The following is a 22793-nucleotide window of genomic DNA, read 5'->3' as shown; positions in this document are numbered from 1 at the left end:
GAGTTGAGAACACGAGACATAAAAGAAAGTTAAATTGCTAAATGTATAGTGCACATGATAAATGCTTTGAATCTCAAGTGGAAAAAAATCACTATGGCTTTCTTCTCTCTGATGCCTAAAATTTTGAGAGGCTTCTCTTTGTATGTCTGTGTGTGTGTCTGTGTGTGTGTGTGAGCATTTTTGTGATAAATTATATTTTTGCTAAGGAGTTCAGCAACTTTGTGCATTCAGCACTTACATGTAGGGCTTCCCTGATGGCGCAGTGGTTAAGAATCTGCCTGCCAATGCAGAGGACACGGGTTTGAGCCCTGGTCCGGGAAGATCCCACATGCTGCGGAGCAACTAAGCTGGTGTGCCACAACTACTGAAGCCCGCTTGCCTAGAGCCCATGCTCCGCAACAAGAGAAGCCACCACAATGAGAAGCTCACACATCACAACGAAAAGTAGCCCCCGCTTGCTGAAAATAGAGAAAGGCTGTGTGCAGCAACGAAGACCCAACGCAGCCAAAAATAAAATAAATTAAAAAAATGACATGTAATTGACAACTAATACTGGAAATTCTAAACAACATATATCTCAGAATGTGGACCTCTTTCCTTGCTAAACTCTGTCATTTTTATTTTTGGCTTTTCTTCCTTAAATTAGAATTTGGAAAATATTCTTAACCTTACTTTCTTAGTATAGACCAGATTCTGTCTACTTGCATATGACATGAAGATAAGAAATAAGATATAAGGTACATTTTAAAACAAGATACCTTTGAATAGGGAATGAAAATATGTTTCTATTCGATACTCACATTGATTTATACTAAGCTTATTTTCAAGTGGATTGTCTCACCTACGTGATATAATTATTAGCCATCATTTAGTGAGTTAAGTTCCATTACAGAATTTCCCTAGGGTCTGATGAGGCAGTATTCCTTTTTCTGCTTCATGACAGCCAAGACTGACATGGTGGAGGCCACTGCTTGATTAAAGTAAATGGCAGTCAGTGTGTATAAAATCTGGATGCCAGCATGAGTACTTTTGTGGATATTTTAAAAATATAGCCCTTTGCCTCCGGACTTCTCTGGGGCCAGCAGCCGGCCGACCTGGGGCCCGGGGCCGCAGGCTCGGCCGACTACCATGGCCTGTGTGTCAAACCAGCAGTTTGCAGGTGGCCGGAGGAGGCGCAGGAGGACGCAGCCTGGGTGGCCGAGGAGCCGCAGCTGCTGCGCGGAGCCGGCATCTGTACGTGGTTCACCGTGCGCATGGGATTCGGCTTCCTGCCCATGACTGCCCGCGCGGGGGTCGCACTCGACGCCTCCCCCCGCCCCCCGGTGGATGTCTTTGTGCACCAGAGTAAGCTGCACATGGAGGGCTTCCGGAGCCTGAAGGAGGGTGAGGCCGTGGAGTTCACCTTTAAGAAGTCAGCCAAGGGCCTGGAATCTATCCGAGTCACCGGCCCTGGTGGGGTGTCCTGTATTGGGAGTGAGAGGCGGCCCAAAGGGAAGAACATGCAGAAACGCAGATCAAAGGGAGGTAGGTGCTACAACTGTGGAGGTCTAGACCATCATGCCAAGGAATGCAAACGGCCACCCCAGCCCAAGAAGTGCCACTTCTGCCAGAGCATCAACCATATGGTAGTGTCGCGTCCAGTGAAGGCCCAGCAAGCTCCCAGCTCCCAGGGAAAGCCAGCCTACTTTTGGGAGGAGGAAGAAGAGATCCGTAGCCCTGCCATGCTCCCAGAGGCCCAGAATTGAGCCACAGTGGGTGGGGGTTATCCGTTCACGATCAGAAAGTTTTGAGGGGACTTCCCTGGCGGTCCAGTGGTTAAGACTCCGCGCTCCCAATACAGGGAGCATGGGTTCGATCCCTGGTCAGGGAACTAAGATCCCGCATGCCACAAGGTGCGGCCAAAAAAAAAACCACAACCGAAAGTTTTGAGGAACAGGCATCAATCGGCAGAGTGGAGAAAGGGGGGACAGTGTGGGTAGGGGGCAGCTGGCACTGCCATATATCTCAGGCCGGGGGCCAAAGCGTCACCCCCTCTTCCATCTTGGTGGGGGGAAGGGGTGAGGCAAAGAAACTCCAATCATGCTCTATCCAAATGCACGTGAGGGCTCTGGGGGGTAACCCTTCCTGCATGCTTTATCTGAGTCTCCACCCCCAGAATCTCCAGCTTCTGAAAGTGGCCTGGATAGGGAAATTGTTTTACTCTTCAAGAAGGATATGGAATAATATTTCCCATGCCAGAATGAAAAGATTAAGCATGAGACCAGATTGATGGACCCAAACCCACAAGCCACTACATTCTGTGGGAGGAAATATCTCAGGGGTAAGGCAGGGTTTTTCACATCTTATCTCCTCATAACCCCCTCCTGGGACAGAGTGCTGAGAAATGTCCCAAGCAGTGGGTTGTGATGATAGGCAAAAGGGGGGTTGAGGGAACAGCTGCAGAGCTGCTGCTTCTAAGCTCACTCCCACCCCGTTCTGGGCCAATACAATTTTATTTATTTGCTCCCTTGGATGACTGTACCTTGGGTCTCACTTTCTTCAGGATGCCAACTGCACTGGCTGTGTGCGAATGACGTATCTTGTGCATTTTAACTTTTTTTTTTCATAATATAAATATTCTGGGTTTGTATTTTTGTGTATTTTAATCTAAGGCCCTCATTCCTGCACTGTGTTCTCAAGTACGTGAGCAATCTCAGGGATACGTCGGCAGCAGCTCCGGGTCTGCACAGCAGGAATACTTTCTGTTGCTCTATCACCAGAGAGAAAAACTGTTTGGAGCGTATAGCCTATTGAACTACCTCATTTTTGCCAGTTAGAGCTGGCTTTTCTGCCACAGTGTCCTCTTGAAACCCCTCCATCTTCAGTGTTTCATGGGAGACTAGGTTTTAACTGGGTTGCCCCATGACATGGTCTCCTTCTACTGAAAGATTGGAAATTGGACTGAACAGGAAAAGGTGGTACAGAGAGGTTAGGAGAGGCTGGGCCAGGTAAAAGGTGCAGAGAGGGGAAGCCAAGATTAGGCAGAGGTCATCTGTATGTGTGATAAAGGATTCCTGTTCCAGACCTCTGATCCCAGGGCACAGGACTCGCTTTACATACCAGGTCCATCCTTCACTGGATTGGGCTAGGCCTAACATACACAACAGGGTGTATTGTATGTGTTTTTGTAAAAATTGTGAGTTGGTAAGGACAGGTTTTAAGAATGATGCCTCTGTACCCGTCTTGAGCTGCCCAGGGATGGATATATGAAGCAAGGACACGATCCTTAATCTTTAACAATTCTGGGCTTTTCCTCCTTGGTTTCCAGAGAGACCATCAGTGATGGCTTCTTTGTGGTTCCCAGAGCCAGTGCCCTGCCCTGCTGCAGCAGTAATTAGTGTCATGGTAGCTAAAGGAGAAAAGGGGGTTTCATTTACATGCTGTGAGATCACTGCAAACCTACCTCACTGTTGTAACGGGGCAAATGCAACAGAACGTATTGGGTGATGTGTGTCTGATCCTGGGTTCTTGTCTCCCCCAGTTGCTGCCCCCCTCTAGTTATTTTATTTGTCTGGGCTTCGTAGGACTTCACAAGTAGCTGATTTGGTGATTGCTAGGTGGCCTAGTTTGTGTAAATATAATGTGTTGGTCTTCTCCATGTTCTTTGGGGGTTTTATTGTTTACAAACTTTTTATATTGAGAAAAATAGCCAAAGCATCTTTGACAAAAGGTCTGCACCAGCCAAAAAATCTGAAACATAAGCTTGGGGGCCCCTCTTCTTGAAGTGGGAGGTCTTGAACTACACTTTCTTTTGTGTTCCCCTTCCCGTTTCCTATTTTGAACAAGATCTTCTGTCCTAAAAACTGTATTCCTACCCCCTCTTCTTTCCCCCTTCGTGCCCCCCCCAAAATAGTCCATACACCTATACGTTTAATTTGTGGGGTGTCTGTGATTAAATGATTTGCGCAAAAATCCTGAAGAAGCTAAGAACTCTCCATCCCTTGTTCCCAATCTCCTGAGTCATGACCATTCCTTGATTTGATTCATGCCAAACAGACTGCTGTCTTTGGATGGATTAAAACCTACTTCAATCTCTAATCCTAGGGTAGAGAGGAGCAACGAGGGGGCCTTCCATGTAGAAAGTGGGGTTGGGAGACCACGAAAGGAAAGATGAATGTATAGCCAAGTCACTCAGGAACTTTTATGCAGGTGCAAGAAACTTATGTCAAAGTGGCCACAAGATTGTTTAATAGGAGACGGACGAATGTAACTCCATGTTTACTGCTAGAAACCAAAGCTTTGTGTGAAATCTTGAATTTATGGGGAGGGAGGGAGGGAGGGTAGAAAAGCATGTACCTGTTCTTCATCCCTTCCCCTCATTACTGAACTGCAGGAGACTGAGCCCCCTTGGGTTTGGCGACCCCATCTGGGCAGTGTTTATTTGTTGGTTGATTTTGCTGTGCCAGGTACTTCCTTTCCCATTTGCTATCATTTTGTAACACACATGCTGACCCTTTTCCCTTCCCCTTCTTTTCCTTGGGAAAATACAATGAATAAAGACTTACTGGTACCAAAAAAAAAAGAAAAAAAAAAATATATATATACACATAGTCTCCCAAAGTTGAGAGTGTAAAAAGTTTATAGCTCATCCCCTTTTCAGAATGGAAACAAGTTATAATTTGTTAGAATTTTTCTTTTTTCTAACGGCAGAGCAGATTGGGCAGGTCAAAACCAAATCCTAGAGTCTATGTGATTTATTTGGCTATATCTTTAGAGCAACCTTATCAGACCTACTCCCACACCATTACATAAAGTCAGTTTAGACCAGAAATCAGGGCATTAATCTTGGTATCCTGACCCAACTGGGAACTGACACTAACTACACAAATGTCCTTAAACAAGCAACACTTTTTATGGCTCTCAGTTCTGTCACTTATAAAATAAGGGTACTAGATTATATAATATGTAAGAATCAGTGGTTCCCCTAGGCAATTACTTTGAGGAAATAAATGCATTGCTGAAGTCTGAGATGGAAGATAAACAGAGTAGGAATAAAAAAAGTAATTAGTACCATGCTCTATTATCCAAGTTTGTTAAAGCAAGCATGCTATTTTCTGAAAACAAAGAAACAAACAAATAGGAGTTTCAAAGAAGAAAGTAAATACAGATTTAAAGTTCTTGGGACTATTTTTTAGTGTTAGATGATTTATATATTTTTTAAAGTATTATTGAATACTAATGATAAATATGATGTTCTAGATATAAAACTGAAGCTATGTAAAGCAAATTAAAAGGGGAACATTATGTTATCATTTACTGACTAATGCAAAATCTCCATTCATCCCTTGGAGATTTTGGTACCTGGTTTACTGTTCCTCTCTCCTGTCTTTACTCTTGAACCATTTTAATAGTCACATAGATAATCCTTCCAAAATCCTGGTTCTAAGTTCCTTAAATTTCTCTCTTTAAATGAGTGTTCTCTATCTCATAGCACACTGTGATATTATTCAATAGTTGTTTTTCTTTTTTCAACTAGTTAATACATTTTCCCCATTACCTCCATTTCAGACATTCCAGTTTCCAAACATCACCCTCTATCTTTCAAGGTCTTCTCATTAATTTCCCGGTTTCAACAATTGCTATTCTACCCTAGAACCTATAAGCTATTATTCTAGCACATTTCCATTGTTTTTCACCCTTTCATGTCCTAACTTCATCCTTGGCCAGTTTGAATCCCACGGTCTATCATCTCATATCTAGCCTCAACTATAACACAAACCTCCCTGTCACTCATAACTGCCTGGAAATGCTGAAGTACTGGTTCAATTTAATTTTCTTTTTATTCTACTCCTATCTGTAGACAGATGAGTAAGGCTGGAGCAAATAGAACCCTTTGACTGCATGTTCCTATTGAACACCAAACAGTATAATTTGGGATAGACCAAATGTTATCTCATCAACTCAAGGACATAATACGAACATGTTTCTCTTCTTCTATAACATTTAATTGTGCTCTCTAGTGCATCACTCCAATTAGAACACTGTATTATCAGGCCACTCAGGATGGTTGTTCTCTTGTTCTCTGCATATTTCCTGCTCCACCAGTCCTTTCTTCTCCCTAGACTTATTCATATGACTGACCTCCCCTCTTCTATTTTTTGAATAAATAAGTTATACTCCATTTATAGTTATTATAATATATTGGCTATATTCCCTGTATTGTACAATATATCCTCATAGCTTATTTTATACACAATAGTTTGTTCTTCTTGATCCCCTCCCCCTATATTACCCCTCCTCACTTTCTTCTCCCCACGGGTGACCACTAGTTTGCTCTCTGTATCTGTAAGTTGGCTGCTTCTTTGTTATAGTCATTAGTTTGTTGTATTTTTAAGATTCTGCATATAAGTGACATCATATAATGTTTTCTTTCTCCATCTAACTTATTTCACTTAGCATAACACCATCCAAATCCATCCACGTTACTGCAAACGGCAAAATTTAATTCCTTTTTATGGCTGAGTAGTATTCCATTGTGTGTGCGTGTGTGTGTACCACATCTTCTTTATCTATTCATCTGTTGATGGACACTGAAGTTGCTTCCATATCTTGGCAATTGTAAATAATGCGGTTACGAATATTGGGGTTCACATATCGTTTTGAATTTATTTTTATTTTTTGGATATATAACACAGATAACAAATGTTGGTGAGGATGCTGAGAAAAGGGAACCCTCCTACACTGTTGGTGGGAATGTAAATTGGTGCAGCCACTGTGGAAAACAGTATGGAGGTTTCTCAAAAAACTAAAAACAGAATTACCATATGACTGACCTCTGAATCATAGAGCTTAATCAGTAATTGCCTATGTGCTTCCTGCCCCTCCCCTACCTCACCTCCGCTGCCCCAGTCAGTGATTGTCCTAATCTTTAGATCAGAATGGCTCCACTACGGTAGTTTATCAAAGGGGAAACATCTGCCTCAAGATGGTTGTTAATGCCAGGGGGCTGTGAGGGATGTGCCCCTCTGCTGGTTTCCCTGGCAACTGAAGAGCCAACCTGATGTCATTTCCCCCTAAACTGGTAACCTCATCTCCACAACCTCCCCAATAGGGAAGGAAGACTTCTGCCGTGTCTTGCCTGTCATCTGCCATGCAGGGTAGCAGGTTGGGGTGTCACTCCAGGACCTTGCTTCAAACATGTGAGGTCCCCTATCGGATAAACCCTTGATGTCTTGGTCGCTGACAGGGGGTTCTTTCTTTGGTCCTGTGGCTGGGCAATTACAGGGCTTGCAGACCTGCGGGGTACAGCCCAACACATACCATATGCTATAATATCTGTGCTTTTTAAAAATTGACTATATCCTTACTCTTCTTTCATCTTATTACTCTACCAAAATAAATCTTATGAAAGTCACACCATTCACATTGCTAAATTACATAGACAGTTCTTGGTCCTCCCTTTCACTCAGCATATAAGCAGCATTTTGTAAGGATGCTTATTCATTCCTTGAAATATTTCTTCACTTGGCTTTTGGGACCTCAGTCCTCTCGTTCTCCTCCAAATACAAGGGCTGTCTCTTTTCATTCTCTTCTGTTAGTTTTTCCTCATTTCCTCAGGGCTCAGTTCCTATTCCTCTACATTCATTCCCTGTGGGATCTTATTCCGTCTTATGATTTTAAATATCATTTATATCCTGGCAGCTCCTAAATTTCTATCTCCAGCCCATAGCTCTCCCTTGATTATCTAACTGTCTGCTCACCTTTGGAAATTTCATCCTAAACCTGTATCTTCCATGGAATCAGTCAACGACAAATCCATCTTGTAGTTGCTCAGATTAGAAACACTGTCTTCATCCTCAAATCTTCTTTTTCCCCTTCTCACAGCCCATATCCATTAACAATTTCTGCTGGCTCTACCTTTAAAGTACACCCCAGATCTGATAACTTCCAACTCTTTTTACTGCTGTCATGCTACTTTGAGCCACCATCATTTCTCCCCTGTATTACTGCAATAGCTTATTAACTTGCCTCCTTGTTTCCATCTATACCCATTTGTAATCTACACAAAACAAAGCAGCCAAAATTGTCTTTAGAAAGTTTGTCACTCATTTTATTATTAATAATTAAAGCAAAAAAAGAATTAAGGCAAGAATAAAGGCAAATTAAAACAAAAAGATAAACTGGAAAAATATTTGTAACAAATAAAACAAACTAAAGCCTATTCTTCCTAATATATTAAAGGCTGCTGAAGTTAAAAAGAAAATAGAACCAGCAACCTAATGTTAAAAATAAGCAAAGGAAAGAAACAGACATTTAACAGGAAAGAAAAAAAGAAACACAATTGTCCTATAGGTATATGAAACGATGCTCAATCTAATTCTCAAAAAGATAAATTCAAATTCTATCTTATGTGATAGCTAATGAAAGTAAAGATGATGCAAGTTCAAAAAGGGATCTAGCAATCTTTATCAAAAGTATACACCTATAACCTCACAGAGCAACCTCAGCTCTGAGTATGTATTCATTTGAATACTACTTCACATGTATCAATATAAAATTAAGTAGTTTTTCTGCAACATTGTTATAACAGCAAAAATTGGAAACAACTAAAATAGACAGAAATAGGTCAATGATAATTAAATGTGGTATATCCATACAACGGAATAGTATGCAACTGTATAAAAATTAAAAATGACAGTATGGGGCTTCCCTGGTGGTGCAGTGGTTGAGAGTCTGCCTGCCAATGCAGGGTACGTGGGTTTGCGCCCTGGTCTGGGAGGATCCCATATGCCGCGGAGCAACTGGGCCCGTGTGCCACAGCTACTGAGCCTGCGCGTCTGGAGCCTGTGCCCCGCAACAAGAGAGGCGGCGACGGTGAAAGGTCCGTGCACCGCGATGAAGAGTGGCCCTGCTTGCCGCAACTAGAGAAAGCCGTCGCACAGAAACGAAGACCCAACACAGCCAAAAATAAATAAATAAATAAAATGCTGGCTTAACTCCTAGAAAGTTTCATTATTAAAAAAAAAATGGCAGTAATCTCTATTTATTAATAGAGAACTCTCCAGAATACACAGTTAAATGAAAATAGGCAAGAAGAAACATGGTAAATAAAGTAGACAAACATTGGTGTAAAAAGTGAGGCAATAGTGATATAAATATATTTGTAAATCCTTTTATTTGTCTGAAGATAAACTTATATAAGAGCTAACAAAAATAGTTCTGAAAATGCAGGTAAATCATGTGAATGGAGACAGGTATGAGAGCAAGAACTTGTAGTGTAAAACCGTTCTATGTCGTCTTTATCTATAAGCCACCTAAAATGTATTACCTATTCAAAAAATTTTTAAATACCGTAAATTCAATCACTTCCCAAATTAAATCTCTCCATTAACTTTGTACCTCATTCGGTGGGGAAAAAAAGAAGTCTGGATATTGGTCTACAAGACGGTCTGCATTCTTATCTCCACTGCCTCTCTCATCCTGTCTGCCACCATTATCCTCTTTACATTAATCTGCTCAAAATACACTGACCTCCCTACTGCTCCCCAAAACAGCAAACACATTCCCACATCCAGACTTTTGCTTTCATTGTTTCTACTCCTTTTAAAACTCTTACCTCAGATATTCTTGGGGCTCCTCCTTTCCCCCTCCTTCTGGTATCTGTTCAAGTGCCATCTCATCAGCAATGCCTATATTTACTACATAAAGTAGTCTGTATAAAGCACCCTCCTACCTTGGCACCTCTACTCCTTTGATGCTGTTTTGTTATGTTTTTATCTAGCAGGGATCAACATTTGATGTATTATAATTTTACATTTATTTTTTTCCATCTTTTCTGCCTCTACCTCCCCAGGATGTAAATTCTAAAGGGACTTGGTTTTATTCCCTGGTGATTTCTCAGTAGGGAAATCAACAGTACCTGGCACATAGGAGGCACTCCAAAAAATACTGCTTAAATGAATGAAAGTTAGATACTTAATCAAGCATAATCCATTCCCACAGCACTATATATTCTACCCGTGGATGTGGCAGTCATGGGCCTCAAGATCTTTGGAAGTGCTACATGGAGAGTAAAAATAGTGTGAACAAAGGATGTTTTCCCCTTTCTTTCCACAGCTTGAACCTAAGGAGCCCTTTGCTCCTCGCACGGGAGGACCATACAACCACACAATTGTAGGAGAGAACCCAGTGAACAATATATGAATAGAGGATTCAGATGAGACCCCCTATCCATTTTTTACCTCTTAGAACACAGGCTGGCTAGCTCTCAAACACTGCACAACCATTCCTGAAAACATAGCCTGAATCTACTCAGCGAAATAGAAATTTTCTTCTCTGAAAATTCACAGAATCTTGATGCAACAGCCAAATAGTTCTATCGAGATTACCCACTGTGATCATTAAGCACTAATGTTGATACAGAAATCTTAAAACTGTGTACGTATAACTGTGTTAAGAAAATTGTATTTAAAATGTGTGCTCTGTGTATATAACTTAACCATACATTTTAAAAACTCTAATTGTTCTCTGCTTCTCGAGTGAGCTAAGCTACATGCTGAATAAGAAAGGCAGGTTTATTCCCCTCTCCTGGAGGCTCCCACTGTTTGATGATATCTTGTTTTTGTGACTTCGCTTTAGTTTGAGAAGGAGGCAGGTAATCCTTTTCTTTCACTTGCCATTCCAAATGAAACAGTGTGACTGTTCCTTAAACTGCCTCTTCTTATCTTTAGCTCTATCTGCATGACATTGCCCAGAACTTGACTTCAGATCCCTGTCTGTTGTATGTGCAGACTTCAACTGTCTTTAGAATGTGCATGTTCTATGGAAATCCCGGGAGTCCTTTCACACGGGGTTGCCTGTAGTTTTCTGACAATCTTGGCTACCCTGCATTTTTTCCTAAGCCTAGAGTCTTCCTTCTTTGTTTGCTCCTTTCAATTTTCTTCTTCTCTCTTCCAGCCCTTTTATTCTTCATTGGCCCAATGGGATCAGAATTCAGCTTCTTCATTTCTAGTCTCCCCCTTCCCCACCCCCTTAATTAGTCCCCATATCTTCTTTGCTTGCCATCAACCAGACTTTCAAGAATAACTCAAAATGGCAAAGGGCTAAGAAGCATAGTTAAATTTGGGCCACATAACCTAAGTTACTGGATTCATAGGAAGATAAATTTGCACTGCCTTTGATTCTTTGAACAGGATTTTAATTTTTTTTAACTTGGGGCCTTTTCAATTATTCTTTTTACATAAATTACTCTTCTTTCAGCTCTTCTCTTAATCACTCTTATCCTTTAAGTTTCAGCACAAATGTCGTCCCCTTAGAGAGGCTTTTACTGGCCACTCCATCTCAAGTTATTCTGTTTTATGACTCAGTGTATTGATTTCCTATGTAACACCAAAACATATAAGCGTATTGCTTATCTATTTGACTACTTTATTATTCTCTAGCTTCCCCACGAGAATGACATTTCCTAGAGAAATGAAATCTCGCTTCTTTTTCACCCTCTCCCCATTGCATTCAAATCTAATTCAGAGAAATAGTACACACTCAATAAACTTGAATTGAATGATTTAGTTGATTTCTTCCTTTTCCTCTCACATTACTACTTCAATCTAGTTATTCAAAAGTTGTTTTGTTTTCTTTGCTTGTTTGTTTTTAGCATTTGGGGATATATGTCTGTTCTATTTTTTAAATAAGTTTTTATTGTGGTAAAATGCACATAACATAAAATGCACCATCTTAACCATTTTTAAGTGTACAGTTCAGTGGTGGTTCCTAATGGTGTTCAATCATCACCACCATCCATCTCCATAACCCTTTTCATCTTGAAAAACTGGAACTCTACACTCATTAAACAGTAACTCCCCATTCCCCTCATAAAGCTCCTGGCAACTAGTATTCTGTTTCCTGTTTCTATGATTTTGACTACTCTAAGTACCTTGTATGACTGGAATCAGAGTATTTGTCTTTGTGACAGGCTTTTCTCACTTAGCATAATGTCCTGAAGGTTCATCCATTTTGTAGCATATGTCAGAATTTCTTTCCTTTTTAAGGCTGAATAATATCCCATGTTATATATATACCACACTTATCCATTTGTCCATGAATAGACACGGGTTTGTCAAAAACAAGACAACAACACAACAAGTCCAAGACGGAGTCACATATGCTAAGTCCAACATGAGCAAAGCAAGACTTAATTACTATTTCGACTCTGTCAGAAATGTAATCTTAAACCACTCAATCAGGAATTGCTTGATCAGCACTAGTTAGGTGATCTAATAGACCCCTGCCATTCCCTAAAGGAAAGTAACTTTGCAATAACTAACCCACATTTTTTGCCAGTGTAACTTATTTTTTCCCATTCCATTCTGCCTATAAAAGTTTTTCATTTTGTACAGCTCCTTGGAGCTCCTTTCTATCTGCCAGATTGGATGCTGCCTGATTCAAATCAATTTTTGCTCAAATAAACTCTTACATTTTTAATATGCCTCAGTTTATGTCTTAACAGTTCCTGTGTCAGAAGAGGAAACTGAAGGAGACCCCTGACAGCCTCCAAGAGTAATGAGCTACCACAAATAGGTACCTGTTGAGCCCCTTAGCTTGCTGCTTTCTTGCTGCCTTGAGAGGTCATGAGTATGTCCCTCTAGGACCCTAGCTCTGCAGCTTTTGCATTATGAGCTGTGAGATTTTATTTGAACATTTCTTCTTCTAGACTGGGTCCACAAATCATCTGGGCCCTGACTGGGCCTGGGTCAGACTCAGTCAGAAACTGGACTAAATCTGAGGTCAGAATGGGTCCTACTTAGAAACCGGACCAGGTTTCTGACTTAAGCTGGACTGTGTCCAGTGTGAGCCTTCAGATGAATAGATTTTTGTTTTAAGGCTGAACAGCGCAGGTTAAATTTACCAAAGATAATCCTGAATTACAGTGGCCACAGTAGAGAACTTTTAACCTAGATAAACATCTGTTTTTGAGATACCCTAGAGAAAAAGGGGTCTCAGCCAAGCATTCACCAGAAAAAATAGAGGAAAAATTACTTTTCCGCCTCTACAGTGTCTGTTGACCAGCATGAGGACTGCTGGGACACCACACTGGCTCCAGAGCCTAGACAGGACCTAGGAAAACTGGCAGAAACCAGCAAAGAATAAGAACTCCTACCAAAGTCAGCTCTCCCAGATCTCTAGAGAGAAAGGTAAAATTTCATACTGTCCCTTCTATTCCAAATTCAGGCAAAACACATTTGTAAGATTTAGATCTTTGAATTGTGACTTAATTTGCTTTTGGCTGTCCATTGATTGTTCATCCCTTCTCTTCCAGAGACAGCTATAGTCTTCTTGTTTGTATTTTGTGTCCTGAGAACTTAGCTTGACAACTGTCAGGTTGTGGGACACAAAAATATGCCTGGACAAAACTGCGGGTCACATTCTATTTGTGGCTAGGGTTCTACTGACTGCTGCCAGCTCTCAAGGAAATTGTGTGAGTCCTTCTCTTGGTTCTCTTTGGGAGTGGCTCTGAATCTTGGGAGGGTAGTATCTTTTTCACCATATCTGGGGATACCTCTCGTGTCCAAGCGGATATTCAGTACTTCCAGGAATACTGTTTGTCCCAGCTGAAGCCTGACAAGGTATGTGAAAGGATTTTTGCTGGATCATATGTTAATGCTATATTTACACAAGAATTCTTTTTTTTTTAATTAATTAATTAATTAACTTATTTTTGGCTGCGTTGGGTCTTCGTTGCTGCGCGTGGGCTTTCTCTAGTTGTGGCGAGCGGAGGCTACCCTTTGTTGCGGGGTGTGTGGGCTTCTATTTGCAGCGGGTTCTCTTGCTGTGGAGCACAGGCTCTAGGCGTGTGGGCTTCAGTAGTTGCAGCACGCGGGCTCATTAGTTGTGGCTTGTGGGCTCTAGAGCGCAAGCTCAGTAGTTGTGGCGCACGGGCTTAGTTGCTCCGCAGCATGTGGGATCTTCCTGGAACAGGACTCGAACCTGTGTCCCCTGCACTGGCAGGTGGATTCTTAACCACTGTGCCACCAGGGAAGTCCCAATGCTATTTTTAATAATGTGAAGATCTGCCATACTGTTTTCCACAGCAGATGTACCATTTTCCCACTAACAGTGCCCAAGTGTTCCAATTTCCTTACATTCTTGCCAACATTAGTTATTCTGTTTTTTTGTTTGTTGGCTTTTTGTTTTGTTTTGTTTTGGGGTAGTAACCATCTTAATGGGTATGAAATGGTATTGCAATGTAGTTTTGATGTGAATTTCTCTATTAGTGATGTTGAGCATTTTTTCATGTGCTTATTGGCCACCCGTATATTTTCCTTGGAGAAATGTCTATTCAAGTCCTTTGCCCATTTTCAAAACCAGATTGTTTGTTTTTATTACCATTGAGTTTTAGGAGTTCTATGTTCTGGATTTTAATCTCTTATCAGATATAAAATTTGCAAATATTTTCTCCCATTCTATGGGTTCTCATTTTACTCTGTTGATCGTTTCTTTTGATTCCCTTTTTAAAATTTTCATGAAATCTAATTTCTCAATGTTTTCTTTTGTTGCTGGTGTATTCAAAGGAATTTGCAAGTTGATCTTCTCTAAAACTTACAACACAAAGTATTAATAGTAGACATTCAATTATTTCTATTGACTTACAATTAACTTATATTTTTCTCCACCAGATTTTAAAAATTTATTGTGCAGTGAAGACAAACTTTGGTCATTATTCTGCAAATATTTTCTAAACTAACACTGTTTACTATGACATGAATGGAAAGTATTTCACTTATAACGAGTTTATATGCTATTTTATACTAGGTAAATACTAAGATTTTTAGTTATCATACATATATTTTTAACTATCCATACTTCAGTGCTTTTGATCAAATATGTTTAAAGTTATATTGGAGCTCAATTTAAAACATATTTATATAATTATCATTTTAAATAAACCTGTTAAAACATAATTAATGTTCACAATCTTAGTAATATTATATGCTGATTTTGCAGTGTTTTGGCATCTTATATTTCTAGCACTTAAACACTGTTAGGGAAATTTAGCAAAATATCAGTCACATATGCAGATCTGTGGCCTCTGTTTAACATAGTTAAAGGTTTAAGGTTGTTTCCATAACATCTTCTATAAATATCTGCTAAAAGTTTATAACTTAAAGGACAAGTGATGCTTTAAGGATATTATATAACCCATCAAATAGTTTTATGAGTTAGATGGTGTTTTGGTTATATATCACATAACTGACTCCTAAAGTAATTCTACAGTTTTCATTATTGACCTTATTAAAGATGTATTGGCATCTTTTATTATAATTGTTTTCAGGGGCTTATTTTAAATGGACTTGGGATCCAATGAGTACGTTTTTAAAGTAAATTAATATTTCTTTTGGTTTAGTTTTCCTTCATTGCTAAATGCTAATTTTAAATTAACCACCTAAAAATTGTTTTTTAGGAAGGTATAAAGTATACTCCCACCCATGTTGCCTTTAATATATAGCTAATGTATATCATTTAATAATGTTAGAAATAGAATATACTTACAGAATATAGATTCTTTGACATCTCACAATAGAGCATGCAACTACCACATATGTCAGTGGAATGGTTAAGAGCACAGGCTTGAATTTTAGCTTTGTCATTTATTAACTATGTTAAGTTTTTTCTTACTGTAATATCTCTATACTTTAGTTTCTCAACTGGTCAATGTTTTCACTCCACAAAGTTGTCCCAAGGATTATATGAGGTGATGCATGTAAGCCACTAGGACCACGGCCAGGAATACACTCAAAAAGCTTGGCTATTGTCTTTATTAGTAGTATTGCTACAATTATAATTGCTATTTTTAAAAAACTTTTTAAAATAGATCTTTATTGGAGTATAATTGCTTCACAATACTGTGTAGTTTCTGTTGTACAACAAAGTGAATCAGCCATATGCATACATATGTCCCCATATCCCCTCCCTCTTGAGCCTCCCTCCCATCCTCCCTATCCCACCCCTCTAGGTCATCGCAAAGCACCAAGCCGATCTCCCTGTGCTGTGCTGCTGATTCCCACTAGCTATCTATTTTACATTCGGTAGTGTATATATGTCGATGCTCTCTCACTTTGCTACAGCTTTCCCCTCCCACCCCGTGTCCTCACGTCCATTCTCTATGTCTACATCTTTATTCCTGCCCTGCAACTAGGTTCATCAGTACCATTTTTTTTTTTTAGATTACATATATGTGTGTTAGCATACGGTATTTGTTTTTCTCTTTCTGACTTACTTCACTCTGTATGACAGACTCTAGGTCCATCCACCTCACTACAAATAACTCAATTTAATTTCAAAAAATCTAGAAACAATAAATGCTGGAAAGGGTGTGGTGAAAACGGAACCCTCCTGCACTGTTGGTGGGAATGTAAATTGATACAGCCACTATGGAAAACAGTATGCAGGTTCTTAAAAAACTAAAACTAGAAAGATCATATGACCCAGCAATCCCACTACTGGGCATATACCCTGAGAAAACCATAATTCCAAAAGAGACATGTACCACAATGTTCATTGCAGCACTATTTATAACTGCTATTGAATTCTATTCATTATTTTAAAGAAATCTCTCTAATAAAAAGCAAACCTCTCCTTATTTTTCTTTACAATTGAGTCTGTGTGTGAAAAGTTGGTCATTTAAAGCTTTTGCTTCGCATATAACTGGTCTCCTTGTTAAGTGCAACAAACCTAATATGCTTTGTTGAGTTCTCTATTTCTAAATTCAGTTTAACACCGATGTTTATTGCTTTCCTACTCTTTTGAAGACTCAGAAGTAGGTGGTTTGAGGGGATACAAAAATGAACAAGCCACAATTACTTTGTTGAGGGAGCATCAAATCTAGTGGAAGAGCTAAAATGTCCTCAAATAACTACATTAGAAAACATAATGTGATAAATACAACCACAGAGCAACAAAAGAACCTTAGCCAGATAGAGAAACGTGCTCAACTGCTGAGTGCCCAGGGCATATAGGGCTGACAAACAAATGTTAGAGTAGCCCTTTCTATTTGAAAATGACTGAGTCCCGTTATGAATTATGCCCCCCCTCCAAAAGGAGAAATTTAGGCACAGAGGCAAACATGCACAGAAGGAAACAATATGAAGACATAGGGAGAAGATGCCCATGTGACCAGTGATGAATTTACAAGCCAAGGCTTATCAGCAAACACCAGAAGCCAGAGGAGGCAAGGAAGGATTCTCCCCTAGAGCCCTTAGAGAGAGCACAGCCCTGCTGACACCTTGATTTCAGACTTCTAGCCTCCAGCACTGTGAGACAATAAATTTCTGTTGTTTAAGCCACCCAGTTTTCATAATTTGTTAGGGCAGCCCTAGGAAACTGACAGAAGTCCTAAACTCAACCTGATACTAAAGAAATATAAAAGTACCAGGCACCAGGCAGGGACTTGGAAACTACCAACCATATTCTGATTATACTTCAACCTAATGCTAAGGCCTTTTAAAGATTCTGATTTGTGGAAGGAAAGAACTGTCCAAGCACCCTTAACGTAAGACCATTTTTATGTATACCATTTAAAAACAGTCTACCGGCTACACTAGTATTTCTACTAAAAATCAAACTATCTACTGTTTATCTGCTTTTTGCTTTCACAAACAAAAACCAAGCAAACAAAAATTTCTTGCGTTTGCAGTGCTGTACAGATGGTAGGCTTTGAAAATTATTTTTTTGTCAATTAACCCATAAAAATAGCATAAATTACACTTTTTTTCAAATAGGCAAATGTTTGCCCCAGCTAACTCAAGTGTGTTGTTAAAACCAAATACAATAATGAGCATCAAAATGTTTAGAAATATTTAGTAAAGCACTAGGGAAATATATGAAGTATTATGATTACTGAGCAATTTAATCCATAAAATTTAAAAATACTCTTTAAAACATGTTTACTTTAAATATTGACCATGTCTTTAAAAAGGTATTTTACTTGAAAATGAAATCATTATTGAATAAGATTCACTTGCATGATTTCTCTTTATGCGTATCTAATTTTCACTAAAGAAACCTGTTATTACTTAAAGGAGGGATTTGTTCTGACATGAAAAAAATAAAAGACGATAAAAATGTGAGAGACTAACAAAGACTCAGAGAAGAACAGGATGCAAATGTAACTAACTCTAGAATCACTGCTGTTTACAAAGAAATCTTTCCTTTGATTTACCTGGGGTGTGCATTAATCACATCTCAAAAAAACTCAGGAAAAGAAAAACAAAAATGACTAGAAAAGCAAAATGAGGGAATATTGATTTTCTTTGTTTCTCTGATTAGATAAGAGTTGGATGCCTATGCTCCACTTTCTGAATTATTTATTCAAATTTGATTCAATGAGTATAATGTACAAATTCTTCCCTAGCTTAGACATTTGAGGGAATCACTAGTAAAACTTGACACCCTCCATCATTACCTGGACTAGTTGGAAAGACCTGGATTTTTTTTTAAAAAATAAAAACCCAGTCACCTTTAATCTATGGTAGAAACCTTGAATCCTGGTCTCTTGGAACTCTGGAACCAACTGGTTCCTCCTTTATGATGTCCCTGATAATCATTGCTCAACTCCTTGTCTTCTTCTTGCTCTAATTTATTACTTCCAAAAATGCAGCCACCTCCTTAACTTCTCTCCCAAATATTTCTAAAAACAACCAGTTTAGCCATCACTAATTACAGTCTCTCTCTTCCCCCATCTTGTACATATTCCCTTTCTCTGTGTTCAATTCTCTTTCCAAGAAAATCTAAGGTGAAACCCAGCTTTCTTCTGATAGCAGATCACCCTTTACAACAGGTAGCCTCTTCTCGCCAGTCCTCAGATTCCTGGCTAAGGAGGTGGGGTTGACATATTTTTGGATCCCCGTTGTCAACTCTAGATAATCACGCAAAGTTATGCTAGAAATAGTAAGGTAATAGTGGCAGGATATGGTCAGTTTGCCAAAAACTATATTCTTAAAAAACCCGTTTCTTTCTTACTTCTATCTCTTAAAGGGAAGATATGGCTAAGATTGAAACATTCCTACATTTTCTCATGACTCTTGATGATGTACAATATATTTAAACTGTCAGGAGAAAAGGAAAGTAGTATGTTAGAAGAAAAAGTCAGAAAGGAATTCAGGGCAAAATTTTATCTTTAATATATTGCTGACAAAGAAAATTGGGGGGAGAGTAATTTCTATCCGAATCTGTTGAAAAGTGTCCAAAGAATTTATTTTATTTCTATGGTAGGCTGAGTCTAAGCCAATCTAAGATCCTGCAACATCTGGTCTGATTTAAGCCATGTGAACACTTAATGTAGCTAGAAAAAATATGTTTTTGTGTGTAATTTACATGTTGTTTTAGTCACTGAATAATGTTTTTTTTACAAGATTTTTTTTGAGACCTGGGTTTTACCATAGATAGATAAAATAGAGAGATATTTTAATATATAGCAATGCGATCTTCCCAAAGGCATACCTCACAAGTCCTAAGAAGTTAACACTTATTTGATTATTCAAACAGTGTTGTGCATTGAATAGGTCTCCAAGTACACATTGGAGTTTGTTTTTAAAAATTTTTTTAAATACAACTAATAGCCACCACAACAACCCAAGAAGTAAAAGTAATTTAGACCCACCAAGCTTATTTTAGGTGCTAATGGAGGAAATTGCCAAGTTGGCATCCTACACACTAACTGAACACAGGAATCTTGATAATTTGTGTATATCTCCAGAGTGCATCTGAGATTATTAGGAAGTGTAGCTAATGTTTCTCATATTCTCAATGCGTTAAACTTACTGTTTCTTGTATTAAATTAACAGTTTACTAATGACAAAGAGTTATCAAAATAAAATAAAACTATTTGCCAGCCATCAGTCTATGTCCTAGATAATTGGTGTCAATTAGCCCTTGTAACAATCCCAGGAGGTGGTATTTATCTCCTTTGGTTTATTTCCATTTATATAAATGATAAGACTTTAGTTATCAGTATAAACAAACAGCAACAAACATTATTCTGAAAAGGAAGAAAACAGGAGTAAAGTGGTGGCAAGTCCTACCCAAGGTCACACAGCTTGGTACCCATCTAACAATGGCCACCTTGGTACTGTTTTTCCAGGTACTTTGGCATTGTACAAACTTAATAAAAAGCACCCAAACATGACTGAATGTAACTAGGGATAATGTAAGGCATTAGGCTTAAGTGAGAAAGAAGTGAGGAGAGTGTGGAAGAACAGGTCAAAACATGAAAGCTAGCCTGGTACGTCATAAAAACGAGTAACAAATAGAGCAAATGGGCTTTTCACTTTTGCAAAATTTAAAGACAGCTATCTTTCAGGAGGGCGTTCATGAAGTACTTCCACTTCGTGACCTCTCAAAGTCTCTTTTATCTCATGTAGTCTCTGATTCTATAATGACTGCTGCTACAAATAATATTAGTAGACAGATAAGAAATAGACAGGGGAAAAGAAGGGAAATCACCTCAAACAGCAATAACAGAAGGTGGAATTAAGTCATTGTTATACATGGCAGTTCTGCCTTTCAAGACATCACTTTTGTAAAGCTCCTAAGAGAAAAGGGGATTTAAAAAAATGTTTCATATTAATTAAATTCCATACTGCATCAACCCATCATCCAGTGTATTATGATCATATTACAGGAAAAAAATTGTCATTCAAGAACTTGCTAACGATCTCAGTAGCAATGGTCTCTTAGAAACAGACCTCAGGAAGGTGAATAACAACAGGCATGTGCTGCTTGGGAACAGAAGATTTTTCATTTTCCCCACTAGTCTGAATAGCTAGTTGATTTATTTAGGAACAAAAGCACAACATTCAATATCTTATGAAAGACGCCTACATAAAACCCTTTAAAAACTAATGATTTCTTGGTATAATTTGAAAGATGTGTTCAAGTACTAAACCAAAGTATAAAATCAGCCACTTTATCAATTCATACTAGTGGTTACCCGTGAAAATCTAATGGAATAGTAGGAGGCAGAAAGAAGGCGAAAATGTCTTGAGGGAATAAAATGTCTTTGTGGAAGAAAAACTATGTGTAAATCCTCAAGGGCAGAAACTGGGGAGTAAGGCATGAAGGGGTATTGAAATATGGACCAATGTATATGAACAAGTGATTTGTAAGCCACAAACACCCAGATGAGTAACAGTTATTATTACTTTACTCATGAATTACATTCTAATACAGAATATTCACTTGAATCATTTTTGGACCTCACAAAGGGAGGAATACTGAATGACTTGTGTCTAAGGGAAAAACATAGAGACCACACATATCTGGGAACCCTTCTATGATTGTGTCTATGTAGTAACAGTTTTTTGGCCTCACTCAGCACTGTGTAACAGAGGTTAGAACAGAATCTCTGGAGTTACACTAGCTGTGTTTAAAAATCCTGACCCCAGGGCTACCTTATTTTATCATTGTAGAAATTTAAGTGCTACACCACTAATGTACTTGTTATTGTTTAGCAATGTGGGGGGAAAAGATACAATTACAAACTTCAAGGAGGTTCTAGTGGGCTCTAGGCACTTTTGCCTTGTGGGCCCCTGTGTCTCTCTCTGTCTCTCTCTTTGTAAGTACACATATACACACACATACACAGAGACTTAATACAATAAAATTGTATTTTATGATCATGTTGGTATAAAAAGACTCTATTACCATGTTAAGACATTTTCATCAACCTAAAAGTTCATTTTTTTCTTCTGATTTTCAAAGAAATGAGAACATTTTTTTGAGTCCTAGGTACTGTGCCCACTGTACCTCGTGGAGAAGTCAGCTCTGCTTGTTTCCACTTAATACATTTATGGCCTTTGGCAACCGACCCAACTCCCTATGCCTCAGCTTTGTCATCTGTAAAATGGGAGGATCGTACTAGTACCTACTTCATTGGGTTGTTGTGATAATTGAATACAGAATCCATCTTGGAAGATGGAGGGGGCACAGGCTGGGACAGGGATGAGGGCCGATGGGGTAGAGAAGTGTCAGAAGCAAACTTGTTAGGCAAGGTTGGAAAATGGGAGCAGAGTGGTCTCAAGGAGGTTGAAATTTCTAAGCACAGTAAGTGTCTTGCCCCTTAACTGAGCTTCGCCCATTTTTATGCTGCTATTTTTCAAATATAGCTACCATTGAGTTAAATAAAAGTTCATTTAAATAAGTTATTGACTCCATACATTTTGTCATAGTACACTTTATCAAACAACCCTGAACAAAGCACAGTTATTAATGTGGGATTTATAGAAAAAGTTTATAGTTAAAAAATAGGTAATTATGGGTGTGAGGGAGGTTAGTTGGAGGATTTTAGAGTCAAAGTTCATAAATAAAAAGTTAGGACTAAAAGAGAGCACAATTTTTTAATGTAAGCCATAAAATTTGCAGCTGAGATAACCGAGTATCCGAGAAGTTTGCATAATGCCGTAAATCGGGGTTATAACCCAAATCCCCTGATTCTTCCCTTTGGGGCCCCACCTCACTCCACACCAAAGGTGGAGTAGTTCTGAAACAATGATTTACTAAATGGCACTCATTACAGATTGGGGACTTTTGATAGTAGGAGAGAAGAGTTTTCATTAATTCAAAAGTATTTATTGTACCACTAATGGGCTTGTTAATGTTTATGCAATGTGGAAAAAGACATGCTACAACTTTTAAGCAGTTTCTAGTTTAGTCAGCAGAATACACATTCAATAAACAATTAAAGCAATATCAGCATCACTGTAACTGTATTAAGTTCTACGAAAGAGAAGCACAGTGTTCCAGGAAAGTGGAAAATAAGAGCA

The 22793-nt window shown here is 38.9% G+C and overlaps 1 pseudogene; it reads left to right on the top strand.

The window, feature by feature from the left end:
- Positions 1-1128: 1128 nt before the first annotated feature.
- Positions 1129-1745, top strand: LOC137758577 (protein lin-28 homolog A pseudogene; annotated as a pseudogene).
- The last annotated feature ends 21048 nt before the right edge of the window (positions 1746-22793 follow it).

The sequence above is a fragment of the Eschrichtius robustus genome, chromosome 2, assembly GCF_028021215.1.
Source record: "Eschrichtius robustus isolate mEscRob2 chromosome 2, mEscRob2.pri, whole genome shotgun sequence".
Lineage (NCBI taxonomy): Eukaryota > Metazoa > Chordata > Mammalia > Artiodactyla > Eschrichtiidae > Eschrichtius > Eschrichtius robustus.
Note: the sequence above shows the minus strand (reverse complement) of the source record. Positions and strands in the feature narration are given on the sequence as shown.